Here is a 14,569-nt window from a genome sequence, read left to right as displayed (position 1 = left end):
TCTGCCTGCCTCTCTGCCTACTTGTGATCTCTGTCTGTCAAATAAATAAATAAAATCTTAAAAAAAAAAAGATTCTCTCTCTTTCTGGCCCTCTCCACCCAAGAAATAAAATCAAATTAAATTTTAAAAATTAAAATTAAAGAAATACATGGTATAATATCATTTTTAGAAACTGAAATATTATTTTTCTGTATTATACAAAAATATACACCAAAAATGTTAACAATTGTTATCTGCGGGCATAATATTCCTTCTTTTCTGGGTTTTTTGGGAGAGAGGTTGGTTTTTTGCTGGTCTGAATTTTCTAAAATTTTCTATAATGAACATGTGTCACTGCCATCATAAGAAAAAAATATCTAGGGGTGTCTGGGTAGTTCAGATCGTTAAAGCATCTGTCTTTGGCTCAGGTCATGATCCCAGGGTCATGGGATCAAGCCCAGCGCTGTGCTCCCTGCTAGATGGGGAACTTGCTTCTCCCTCTGACTGCTGCTCCCTTGCTTGTGCTCTCTCTCTCTGTGTCAAATAAATAAATTGAAAATACTTTTTTAAAAAAAGAAAGAAATATCTATTACAGAATAAGGATTAAAAAATAAAGATTTGAAACCTTACAATACCAACTAGTTACAAAATATGGAAACAAAAATGAGAAATTCCCAACATCACTACACCTTCTGTAGGAACAAATTTACCCAAAGCTTATTATGGACAATGGGGAAGCTTCAAATTCAAAATTCCTCTCATGAAAGAGCTCGATAATTCAAAAAAAGGAAAAATTTCTGAAGAAGTACTGAATGGGACCTAGCTGAAAGGATTAAAGAACAGACTTTCTGCTATTGTTGGACAGTGTATAACTTCAGAAGGTACTATAGTTTGGGCAAACTTTATCAAAATAGAGCAGGAAAATGGCCCACTTCACATCCAGTCTGGAGGTAAAGGCAAAAATAAGCTAAAATGATTAAAAGAATGGGTTTTTAGGGGCGCCTGAGTGCCTCAGTGGGTTAAAGCCTCTGCCTTGGGCTCAGGTCATGGTCCCAGGGTCCTGGGATAGAGCCCCGCATCGGGCTCTTTTTTCCGCAGGGAGCCTGATTCCTCCCCTCTCTTTCTGCCTGCCTCTCTGCCTATTTGTGATCTCCGTCTGTCAAATAAATAAATAAAAATCTTAAAAAAAAAAAAAAAGATGGGTTTTTTATTACAAGGACATGTTTAGAGTTGTGTGCAAAATGCAACATTTTCCCCTCTGGAAGGCAATGGATGCTACGCCAGGAATAGTCCCTTTGCACAACACCTCCCTTTGAATCTGTATCCTCCCAGGACCAACTTAGATCAAAAAACCTGCAGCAGACACCTTCAGCCAGACACTGTACTGAACACCTCATATAAATGTTAACTGATTCTTAGGTAACTTTCAGCTGAAACTCATATTCTGATCCAAACTTCAAGCATCTTTAAATCTTGCAAATGTTCTTTCTCTAAAATGTTTAAAACAGCAACAACAACAACCAGAAGAGGTGATAGCATCTCCCTTTGGAAGGTTAACAGCTAAAACAAAGACTCATGTCCCTTCTGCACTGCCTCCTCAAGGCAGAACATTAGAGTTTCCACATAAAACATTTTGCCTAAAATATTTTTTAAACGCTTTAGTGATATAGACAGAACTTAGTTAATTGAGAGAAAAAGAAGCTAATGAAGCTTTGGTCAAAAACCCCAAATGGTATGTAAAACTTATGGCTAAAATGACACATAAGGATTTCAACTGAAAAAGCACTGATGAACATATATGCCAGGTGACTGGTTATTTGTAGAGTATTTGGCTGGAAATGTTTTTCAATCTAAACTGGGCCTAGGAGAATATAATTTCTTTAGAATTATCCCTCAAAGGAAATGGCGATAATAATAGAGTTACTATTAATTTCAATAGGTGACCCCTAGATTACCCTCCTAACTACAAATATATACTCTTTTGCCCAAGTTCTGAAAGCTATATTAAAATCCAAGCTTCCCAACACTCCCTTACATTTTTAATAAACATGAATGAGCCTTCCAGTATAGTAAGCTAGAGTTTCATGCTTGAATTTTCTGAATCTTCTGTCATACAGACAGAAATGAGAAATTACTTTTACCAATCCTGTCCCAATTTGCCAGCACAGAGGCTAAAAGGCACTTTATCCTATGTGTCAAACTCAAAGACTGAAACAGCTCACTGTCAGCTTCAAAAACCATTTTTTACAAGCATGGCACACTGCCTCAAGCCAACTAAACACTAAAGCATGTTGGGCTGCCCAAACTGCAAATTATTTGGAATGTTCTCCATGTTTTGTGGTTACAAAAGTACCTATTTTGTGGACCATCCAGTTAAAATTAGGGCCATATCTGACATTAAACAAAAAATTCTCAGGAAACTGAAACTATAATTGACCAAGATCCCAACAGTTCTGAAAGGCTGTGACCTCAGGCTCATAATCAAATATCTCAAATGTTATTTTTTGAAAGCCAAAGAGACACAACATAAAGTCAGTGAAACACATTACTGTCTGTTTCAAGTAAACACTAAAACTTCACTCTAAAATACACTTCATAGTTGCAAAAAAGGAATAAAATTGCCACCTGCAACAAACTAAAGTGTATATGTGGCAAATAAAAATGAATATTTTTTAAAAAGGCCTAGCAAATAAAGCAAAAATCAGTCTAAAAGATTATTGCACTTCATTTCTAATTTTTATATACATATGTTAAAAGTAGCAGTTTCAGCTGTGAAATGTGATGATATACTCCAATGCTTTGCTTGTAGTGATTAGAGCCCTGTATCATAGCTATTATTTTCCCAAGCATTAATGGATACCTCTTTCAAATCAAATACTTACTTAGGATATCATTCACAAATCTGAATGCCAAAACTTCCCAAGGTTTGTCTCCCATGCCATCAAGATCTACTCTGAGTCTCAGACCTTTGGAGAATGCCCTGAAGATCATTTTTGAAGTGTTAAAAAAGAAAACATCGTATTGACGAGCTAATTTTTCCTAGGGATTCCTCTGCGAAAGATAAATCACTGAAGCATGAGAAATCCCTGGTTCAATCATCCACTGATGGGATAATTCAGTCCATTTTAATAAACATGCGGTTAAGATCATTGGCATATGGTCCCCTGGTACAAGCCTTGGGCAAGAACAAGAACACATGGGAAAACACAATACTTTTTTAACTTAACTGATATTGATGAAAATGCTGAAGAGATGACAAGCCTTAATGGGAACTATTTTTAGCTTCTGATCTCTTAGACCTGTGTTTCTAGTACATTTATATTATTAAGTCCCTTTATGCTTTTCCCTGTTACAGATTTACAGATATATAAATACATAAGTACAGACAGATAAATATGGATTTTGTAAATATATGTGGGTGCATGTGTGTGTGTGAGAGAGAGAGATTTACTTTTTTTTTTTTTTTAAAGATTTATTTATTTATTTGACAGAGAGAGATCAGAGAGGCAGGCAGAGATAGAGGAGGAAGCAGGCTCCCCGCTGAGCAGAGCCCGATGTGGGGCTCGATCCCAGGACCCTGGGATCATGAGCTGAGCCGAAGGCAGAGGCTTAACCCACTGAGCCACCCAGGCACTTTTAAAAAGAATATTTACTTTTAAAAAGAATAATTCAGGGTGCCTGGCTGACTGAGCAGAAAGAACATGTAACTCTTGATCTCAAGGTGGTGAGTTCAAGCCCCACATCTGGCGTAAAGAGTACTTAAAAAAAAAAAAAGGCATATTCATAAAACAATCATTTCAAATCAAATAAATCATATACTAAATCTCAAAATTGCTGAATTCCCTAGAAAATTGTTTATTCTAGGAACTAAGTCCCATCCACCTTAGAACCCCAAATTCTCACTGAATGCAGTACTTTCTTGCCTGGACTCCAGCAAACTTAAGGTAAAACAATAACTGCACTGAGGTTTAAGTATGTGACTTTTTCTAAGCAAATTTTTTTCCAAGAATGGTCAGTTTGCTGCAAATTTTCAGAAAATGCTTGGGCAGTGAGTTTTTTGTTTTTTGTTTTTTTCAAGTTTCAGTCCTGGTATATTTGACAGCAGAGTGACAAAATTTTGCTCAGAGAGAAAAATCTATATCCCAAACAAAATGTTATAATATTAACGGTTATTCTGGAATGGTTTCCTTTCAAAACTTCCTCACTACAAATGTTTCCTACAATACCCTCCTCTGTTTTGATAGTATTTTTTCACACAAAGATTATACATAATGCATAAAACTGAGAATTTAAATACTTACAATATTCTTTTCTTTAAACAAGCTCCCACATTCTATTTTAATTGTTTAAAATAATCTGGATGATGTAATCAATTGTGTCACTAAAACTCTGGCTATGCAACACTTCACAAAATCTAGTAACTTTTCATCAGCACCTTTGATTTGCAGCTGACACCGGAAGTACTAAATGCCAGTGGAGAGAACAGAAACAGGATTAGACAGGTGTGGTAGAGACCTGGGGGTGTGAGAAAATGGGCTTCCTTCACCCACAGGACACATAAAAAAAAGAAAACTTACCCATTTGTGTAATAAATGTACTCATATAATAGGTTTCATCAAATAATTACATATATTACGTACCTCATCCAAGGGTAAAACTGTCTGAAGTAATGTCAGATTATGCAAGAAACATCAGGGTTTGGTTTTGTTTTGCTTTAACGATTCTTAGAATACTACCCTTAAAATTAGTTGGGGCCTTTTAATCTAAGACATAATGAAAACCATATTCACCAATAAACAAACAAATAAAGAGAAAATCCTATCTTAAAACGGTATAGGTAAAAACCTCACCTTGCCTCACCGAAAAAAACTGCAATACCTACTACGGAGGATACCTATACTTCCTAAGTGTCCAGATCAAGTCTAAATATCTAATCAGAGACTACAGGATCACTTTGAAATTTGGGGTCAGTCCTAGGGGACATATCATAAACATGTATTGTTTGGGGGGGGAGGGTGTGTGTGTGTGTGTGTGTGTGTGTGTGTGTGTTTAGCACCCTGAACCTCAAGGATGGGGGGGGCAGAATGTTTCCCAAAAGGGGTGGGAAGAGAGGATTTAAAATCAGGGCGACTCTGAACCCCGACCAGGGCTGAAAGGCAGACACACACACAGCGCCGCAAGCTCATCCACATGTAAGAGGCAAGCTCTCAAACTGTTGGAGCTCGCAGGGAGCCTCCCGACTTGGGCAAATGAGGTGAATTTCACCCTTAAAGAGGGACGAGAGCACAGTGTAAAAGTTCAAGAGGATTCCATCCCCTTCCTCTCACTCCCGGCACTTAGCTTCTAAGGAGAAAGCCCGGCAGAGAAGAAGCCGGCGCTGGGTGCCAACCTGCAGCCGCCCAGTTTCCTAGAAGGCCTAACTGCTCCAGCGGGCAGGGGATAGCGACAGGGGGCGTCGGGAAGCGAGGCGGGCGGCTCCCGGGGAAACCGAGTCCCGACCGGGCCCCCGCCGTACGGCGCGGGCTGCCGAAATCACTCAAGTCCAGCCGCAAAACCTTCCCGAAACCCCGAGCTTCTCCCGCACAACTTCGGTCTAACCGGCTCCTTCTCCGCCACACACTCTGCCCAACAGCACAGTTTCCCCAGCGCGGCGGATGGAAGCGCTCCCCGCGGGAGGCTACCTGTCCGGGGGCCGAGGACCCCAAGTCTCACCTCATACAAAGGGCTGCGCGCGGGCCCCTGCAGATGAACCCAGGGCGCATGGCCCCATCCAGTCCCTCCCGGAACTTTCCTGACATAGCACTTCTCTCTGCTGCAGAAAACAACGCTTCCAGGCAGAGAAGGAAGAGGAGGCGGCGGTGGTGGCGATCCAGGGGGCGGCGGCGGCGGTGGCTGCGGTGGCGGCGGCGGCAGCGGCAGGAGCTGGAGCAGAAAGTGAGGAGCATCGCGGGCGAGCGCCGCCGCCTCCCAATCTGCCGAGGGGTTCCCGCCCCCAGGGTAACCAAAGCTCCCTCTTAAAGGCGCCCGCCGCGTTTTAGAACCGGAGGTAAGGGGAGGAGGGGAGAGGGGGCGGAGGCAAATAAAGAGGGAGAGGGCAGGCTGAGACGAGGCGATTTCGGAGGCCACCGTCCAGGCTGCCGCCCCTCCCGGCTGCGGCGCTCGCCAGTTTCTCGCTGCTCCCCCCGCTCTCCGCCACGTCTGGTTACCCCTCCGCCTGGGCAAAGGTGGGACAAGTGCTGGGACCCGGCACCGGGGCGCCGCTCCCGCCTTTGGCTTGCACCGGGATTGCCCCTGGAACTTCGCCCAGTCTCCTCACCGCCCCCATCCTTTGGGTCTTGTCTTCCTGCCCCCATCGCAGGGCCGCTGTCGCGCTCGCCCCCAAAGCCCTTTCGCGCCGCTGGCGACTGCCCAGTGGAACTGCGTTTCCTCACGTGGGTCCCACATATTCTTCCTCTGTCTCCCACACAGTGATGAGGGTCTCCCCAGGAGCGCTGGAGACTGAACTAAGTAAAGGCCAGTGAGGGCCCCTAGACTGATCACTGAAAGTGTCACTTGTGCAGGGCATGGGAGAGTTGCCAAGTGTCCCGCTTTACCCTGTGCTCGCTTCTCCGATGGCCAATTGCCAGATGGCCTCCAACTGGATTTCTTGAACTGTTGACTTTGGCTTCATCAACAGAGACTGGCTGTAAAGATCCGCAAAATGGACTCAGGAGGACGCTCCAGAAAAGTTACCATCTTAAGATCTAAATGAGGCAGGGAAATGCTGCTTTCAAGTAACACGTGATACTGTTTTCCCAGCTCTCATCAACACTTGTGATAGCTGCTGAGACCAGGGAGAGGTATGTACAGTGTGGAGATGCCGCAGAGACACACAGCACCAGCAGCCATCAACACGTTAGGAACAGACCGAGGTAACAGTGGGTGTGGGCAGCAGAGGGCTTGTTTTTCTACCTCATGGCTCCAATTCTTACTTCTTTGGACTGCGGGTCTTCAAGATAGGCTGTCCTTTGTTCCCTGCACCGTGTCCTTTAGCTGAGGTGGAAATGGGCCCACAATTCAGGGTTAAGATACAGCCTGGGGTACGAGGAACTGCCTCCCTAGGGGCAGTGGGCTCAGAAGGAGTGGTAGATTCTAATTCACATGAAAGCACTGCTGTGATAGCCTGAGACTGGCCCTCAGTCCTACCATCAGTGAAACAGGGCAGCTGTGTAACAAGCATATGCTGATTTGTGGAGGAAGAGGCCAGGGAGACAATGTGTAAAATGTTGGAGCAATTTCTCTTAAAATGTGGAGAAGAAATAAACCTTGGGGTCCATAAGAGCAGGAGATGTGGTCCTTCCTGGAGCAAACTGAAGATGGGAGAGGAGGTTGGCAGTGAATTAGGAGGGAAGAGATCTTCCTATTATGATAAATTCCTATATAGTCAGAACACTTGGAAGTACTAGGTACCCAACTCAAAGTGACTCCAGAAAACCTACAGTGGAGGAGGTTGGAATGTATTGGCTCATATGCATTAAATCCCGAGTAGATTTGGCAAAGAAGAGGGGGAAGGGGAAGAGGGGAGGAAGAATTGTTTTTTTGAATCTTTTTTTTTCTCCAGATGATCAAAGAATGTTAGGACTCCGTTTTTCTCCATATTGTGCTGTGCTTTCATTGTACAGGTTTTATTTTCCCTAATCGGGGCCTAAATTGGCAGCCCCTTTGCAACTGATCCTATCAGCAAGAGAGCAGGTCAAGGAATGAGTCTTATTGGACTAACTTGGATCCTACTCCCTTCTCTGAACTGAGCATTGAATATGCAGTGCAGGTTGGGGTCACTTGACTATGTCTGAAAAAGATAAAGGGAGATAGCTTTAGTGCTCCCCACCCTGTACACCTAAACCACATGAACTGAGCGGAAGAGAGGAGGTTCCCCAAAGGAAAATTAGTTTTGTTAACAAACAGAAAATGAATGTTGAGTAGGTAAAGACCGCAGATGACCCACTCCCAACAGCCCTCCATTCCCCCTTTGGTGTGGGAATGGGGACTGACTACCTCTCTAGTTTCTCCGCCAATAGCTTCAGGACCAGAAAAATGCCAGTGGTCTTGGGGTTACAGTTAGCCACATAGTTTGGCCTCAGAAGCCTTTGGGAAGGTGCTTGTGATATTTAACAACCCCTTGCAAACAAACAGTATCTAAAATGTAATTGTATTCAATCATTTTTTTGCTAAATCATGATACCTCTGCTTCCACATACCCCCAACTCCACATTCCTTTTCAAGCTCAGTGTTATTATATAATCAATTCAACTTGATCAGAGCCCATGGAAAGTCTCGTTACCTATACAGTGTGTTCATTCAACTGGAGAAAGAAATGAGGCCTATGAATAATCACATTTCAGTATCCAAGTGACACAGGGCCCAACTTCATTTTCAAGTTCCAGTAAGTTCTTCTTTAATCTTTTCAGACATAGGCAGAGAGGAGTTTATATTTTGCCTACCAAAAATGCCAGTTTCAGGCTTTTTTTCTTCCCACACAAGAACTTTTCTTGTAGTTATTCACAAAAATGTTTCATATTTCCTTCCTTCATTTCTCTGTTTTAGAGAAGTTTCTATATATCATAGAAAAATAGACTTAACAACATGGAGGAGACTTTATTTTTTTTTTTAAATATTTTTATTTATTTGACAGAGAGAAATCACAACTAGGCAGAGAGGCAGGCAGAGAGAGAGGAGGAAGCAGGCTCCCTGTGGAGAAGAGAGCCCGATGTGGGGCTCGATCCCAGGACCCTGGGATCATGACCTGAGCCAAAGGCAGAGGCTTTAACCCACTGAGCCACCCAGGCGCCCCTGGAGGAGACTTTAGAATGAACCTAAAACAGCCCCCTTTATTTCATAGAAGAAATGAAAGCTCAGAGATTGACTTGTCTGGGGTTGTGCAGCTGTTTTTGGCATCTGTGATGTGCCCAGCTCTGTGCTCGGCATTTCAAAAAGTACAGAAACAAAAGCATACAACATGGCCACTATCCTCAAAGAAGTTAAATTTAGTCAAGGAGACATTAACCATCTAAGATATTATAAGACAATTATAGAGAATCACAATATATCATATAATTTAGTATTTTTAAATGTGTGATGAGCTGTGTGTTACCTATAGGCCTTGAAATAAAGATACCATAAACTGGAGTAGTCTGGGAAACACAAGCCAGGAACCACCCTGATGATCTTTAAAAAATGTAGAGGAGAAAAAAAAAATGGGCTTTCCACATGAGAAAACAAACAAAATGAGAAGGCATTGATGGAGGAAAGATTTTACCATGTGTTTGGAACAGAATGGAAATCTGTACTGTCATGGTTAAGAAGAGTGTTCCTAAGTGAAAGTCATGGGATCAATTTAGTGGGTTTTGAGGAATATTTTTTTTTTTTAAAGATTTTATTTATTTATCTGACAGACAGAGAGATCATAAGTAGGCAGAGAGGCAGGCAGAGAGAGAGGAGGAAGCAGGCTCCCCGCGGAGCAGAGAGCCCGATGCGGGGCTCGATCCCAGGACCCCGAGATCATGACCTGAGCCGAAGGCAGCGGCTTAATCCACTGAGCCACCCAGGCACCCCGAGGAATATTTTTTTAATTAAACAGAATATCCGTGTGCATCATACTTAACAAGATTAAGAACTGTTTGTTAAATTTGTGTGTCATTATATTACATGTTCTTAGTTATGATGTAAATTTTTTATCTTACTTTGGATTATGTTCAAAAAATGTTCAAAAGCCCCTAGTTCAGAAGCCAGACACACTGGGTGTGAAACTCTGCTTTGTAGCAAAATGTCGATTGAATAACTTCCCTCTAAGGATCCATTTCTTCATGTGCAAGAGATGTTCAGCACAGCCCTTTGCATGAAGTGTGACCTATAAATGGCATCTCTTATTTGCTGGCCAGATTGGAGACGACTGCTTATGAGAATCACCTGAAGAACTTTTTCAAAATCCCAGTACCTAGGACCCACCCTTAGAGAACCAGACTCAATTCTTTTTTTTTTTTTAAGATTTTATTTATTTATTTGACAGAGAGAAAGAGAGAGATCACAAGTAGGCAGAGAGGCAGGCAGATTGAGGGAGAAGCAGGCTCCCTGGCAAGCAGAGAGCCCGATGCAGGGCTCAATCCCAGGACCCTGAGATCATGACCCGAGCTGAAGGCAAAGGCTTAACCCACTGAGCTACCCAGGCGCCCCAAGAACCAGACTCAATTCTTTTTTTTTTTTTTTAAAGATTTTATTTATTTATTTGACAGAGAGAGATCACAAGTAGGCAGAGAGGCAGGCAGAGAGAGTGAGAGGGAAGCAGGCTCCCTGCCGAGCAGAGAGCCCGATGTGGGACTCGATCCCAGGACCCTGAGATCATGACCTGAGCCGAAGGCAGCGGCTTAAACCACTGAGCCACCCAGGCGCCCCAGACTCAATTCTAAGGGAGAGTCTGCACCTCAGTGTTTAAAAGCTCTCCGGGTCCAGTCACAGCTGCGAGCCCCTGGGCTGGACCCATAGCAAAGCACATCTAGCACCTCGACAGCATGGCGAAGCACTGTCTCTTTCTTCAGGAGACGCATTGATCGTCATGATTTATGTTGCTGTTTCTTTACCAAGCAATAGGGAGCACGTTAGGTCGTCAGCAGAATTCTAACTAGTTTTGGCTCTGAAAATCTTCACTTGTGCTGCAAACCGCTCGTGGTTTAGCTCAGTCAGTAACACAGCGTGGATCCTGAGTCATAATCTTCTATGTATCTCTCCAAGTGTACAATTGATGATCAGTTACCAGCATACAGTGGCTTCTGGAGGTGTTAAAAAGCAGTAAAATCACCACCAAAAATTCCCTGAGGAAGAGGAAAAGGGCTAGAAGCAAATGGCATTGGAAATCCATAAGCTAAATAATTAGCAAATGACTCATTAAATTTCAGCTATTCTCATCCTGACTTTTAATAGTGCAGTTTCTAAATATACTAATTAGTGATGTGCTTTTCGTAATCTTACATTTAGTAATCCCTCAGTGTTCATATCTTGTGTCTTTCCCCTATACAGTCAATCACTTTGTGTGTGAAGCAGGAGAAGCTTTCTTCAAATACAGATTGTCCAAGGGAGTCAGAACCGGTTATTCTACCTAGTCATCTTGTCTCTGTCCATTTTGGCTTTTTTTTTTTTAATTCAGTTGGGCAAGTATAATAATGTAGAGCGGTTTTGTAATCTCACCAAAGAGACAGATAAGATAAGAAAGGAATAAAAAACCTAAAACCTAAAATTCCAACAACCAGACCTTATGTGCAACATGATATAACAAAATCAGAAGTACCCAGAACCACTATCAGGTCTTCTTGCCTAAGATAGAATCTGAATCTAATCAAGCCTCTGGAACTAATAGGAAATACAAGGGACCAAGGATGGAGTTTGAAAACCAAACCACCTCAAAAAAGCAATCAGTGAAATCCAGAATATCAAATGTTCAATTAAAAAAAAAAAAAAAAAAGGACATGGTTTCTCTACCAAATCAATGGCATGAAGAAACAAGGGCCTGATTAAAGAATAAAAGAGATTTAAAAATCATGATCATGGGGCGCCTCGGTGGCCCAATCAGTTGGGCATCCAACTCTTGATTTCGGCTTGTGTCTTGATATCAGGGTTGTGACATGGAGCCCCGCATTGCACTCCACACTCAGACAGGGAGTCTGCTTAGGATTCTCTCTCTCTGTCTCCCTCTGCCCCTCCCATTGAGTGCTCTCTCTTTCTCTCTCTCTCAAATAAATAAATGAACCTTTAAAAAAAATAAAAAAAGAAAAGAAAAGAATCATAATCATGAAATGCAATGTATGGACTTTGTATCCTGTTTTGACCAAACCACCTATGAAAAGAACCCTTGAGACAATCAGGAAAATCAGATTATAGGCTAAGTATTAGATACCTTAAATGAATTATTCTTAATTTTCTTAGATGTGATAATGACATAACAGTTATATATAAAACAAAAATTTCACCAGAGGTGGATGCATACTGAAGAATTTTATAATCCTGCCCCCAAAATGGAAGGAGTAATAGGTGGAAAAATGACTGATAATTTTTGAAACTGGGGGATGATGCATGGAGGTCTTTCATCCTATACTTCCTTTATTGTCTGTTTTTGGGAAGTTCCCTAATTTGATGTTGAGTTAACCTTTTATTAAAATCTTTCACTTAGGGATGCCTGGGTGGCTCAGTTAAGCCGCTGCCTTCGGCTCAGGTCATGATCCCAGGGCTCTGGGATCAAGTCCCGCATCAGGCTCCTTGCTCTGCAGGGAACCTGCTTCTCTCTCTGCCTCTGCCTCCCTGCCGCTCTGCCTGCTTGTGCGTGCTCTCTCTCTCTCTCTCTCTCTCTCTCTCTAACAAATAAATAAATAAATAAAAATTTTTTTAAAAATATCTTTCACTTGGTTTGACTAATGGGACTGTGATAAATATATGCAAGTCTGGGCCTGGTTACATCTTGAGTATTTTTAGAAACAAGCTTCTAGTCTCAAAAGTCTTTTCTTACAATATCTTGGGCCACTGTCTCCTAGTCACATTCAAGGCATAGGACTGGAGCAAAGAGAGATCAGTGAGGGTCTCTGTGGGAGGAGCCCACAGCCACTGGACATACAATTGGCTATCTGCATCCCAGGTGACCACTTTCCAAATTATCTCTGTGCCCCAGTGATTATCTCCAGCTACCAGCCTTGGCAGCTTCCACCATGGCGTGTCCACACACCAAAAAAGCATTGCAGTGGTAAGATCTGGCAAGCCAAGGCCAATGAGAGTAGATAGAGAGCAGCCTTTCAGCCTGCCGCTAGTCTACATCTTAGTCTGGCATGTCACCAGACTTTTATCTGGACCAGTTATGGCACATGATTCAGTGTTAGGAGACGGTAACTAGAATGTCTATTTAATTTATCATGAATTGGGAAATATAACTAGCACATCAGTCTCACAGACATTACTTCTGTGGATGAAGCTGTTTAAAAACAATGAGTCAATTAAAAATATTAAGTGAATAAAAGTACAGATATTTTGAGAATATGACAAAATTCATGAAAGCGTTTCATATATGACTAAGACTTTTGAAATTCTGTCTTCATCTGTAGAAGGAGAAAGAGGCCTTAGAGCTCACACACAAGCCCAGATGAGCAGTAGCTTAACTAGAAATGCGAGATAATGCAGTAGATAAATAAATCCTTTGATAACTACAGGTTCTATTTTTAGTGCCACCATGATGGAGGGACCTTGGGCAGTTGGTTAGTTAACCTCTTCAACCCTCAGTTTCTTTATCTGTATATTGAGAGTAAAAATAAAGCATTATGAGGATTAAATAAAACATTCACCCAAAAAAACTTAACGTAGTCTCTGATACAAAGTTAATGTCAGTGTATGTTGGAACCATCACAAATGATGCCAAGTTTGTATTTTTCTGGATATTCCTTTATCTCATTTCCTTTTAGAAAGTTTGGAAATTGATTTGAAATGTGTCCTTTTAGAAATATAACTAACAATGTTCAGTATCATTGTCACTGACTGTGAGGTTTTTTTTCAGTATGAATTTTTTAACAAGTGAAGTGGTTCTTATCCCACCGATAATAGGTTTTATCACCTATTATCTCTTCTGTAACAATCATTTTTCATATAATTGAAAAAATCTTTTTTTTAATTTTTTTAAAAAAACAATTATAACTGGTCCTTACAAAAGGTATCACTTCAATAACCTTTCAAGAATATTTAGAAGTTGGGCGCCTGGGTGGCTCAGTGGGTTAAGCCTCTGCCTTCGGCTCAGGTCATGATCTCAGGATCCTGGGATGGAGCCCCACATCGGGCTCTCTGCTCAGCAGGGAGTCTGCTTCCCCCTCTCTCTGCCTGCCTCTCTGCCTACTCATGATCTCTCTCTGTCAAATAAATAAATAAAATCTTTAAAAAAAAAAAAGAATATTTAGAAGTTATAAAATCTGAGTATTCTAAATTTTTTTAAAAAGATAATGGATAAACATATACTTGAGTTGAAAGGAATTTTGTTTTGTTAGTCTTCTTGGAAGTCATAAGTTAAAATGATCCATTTTAGAATAAAAATCACCAAGAGAAAACAGTTATTCTCAGAATTACCATGTGAAATCATTTTAATTCTTTATTAGACATAATTATTTCATGTAATACTTAGCTACTAAAGGTTTCCTGCTAGTATTAGATACATAACTTGTACAGATAATAGGCAAAGTAATAAAAAAAAATTCCAACAGAAAGGAAAATGTTGAATAACAGTGTGGTGGCCATTAAAACGTACCATCCAGGGTCCCCTGGGTGGCTCAAAGGGTTTAAGTGTCCACCTTCAACTCAGATCATGATCCCAAGGTCCTGGGATTCAGCCCCGCATCAGGCTCTTTGCTCAGCAGGGAGTCTGCTTCTCCCTCTCCTTCTGCCCCTCCCCCACCAGATAACGAAATAAATAAGTCTTTTAAAAATAAATAAAAACAAAGTGCCCCACCCAGCTGTTCTGAGGAATGCCACCTAACTGCCAGCCTGCATTCACTGAGGCCACACTCCCTTTGGCCTGCACTCAGCCAATGACGGAGAA

The 14,569-nt window shown here is 41.8% G+C and overlaps 1 protein-coding gene across 1 annotated transcript in view; it reads right to left on the bottom strand.

The window, feature by feature from the left end:
- GPR63 (G protein-coupled receptor 63) overlaps positions 1-5,925 on the bottom strand; it is a 59,271-nt gene extending 53,346 nt beyond the window's left edge. Inside the window, exon 1 of the mRNA XM_046004082.1 lies at positions 5,692-5,925. The gene's annotated coding sequence lies outside the window, so the exon portion shown is untranslated. The remainder of the gene's footprint in view (positions 1-5,691) is intronic.
- Between the last annotated feature and the right edge of the window lie 8,644 nt (positions 5,926-14,569).

This window comes from Meles meles, chromosome 5 (assembly GCF_922984935.1).
Source record: "Meles meles chromosome 5, mMelMel3.1 paternal haplotype, whole genome shotgun sequence".
Lineage (NCBI taxonomy): Eukaryota > Metazoa > Chordata > Mammalia > Carnivora > Mustelidae > Meles > Meles meles.
Note: the sequence above shows the minus strand (reverse complement) of the source record. Positions and strands in the feature narration are given on the sequence as shown.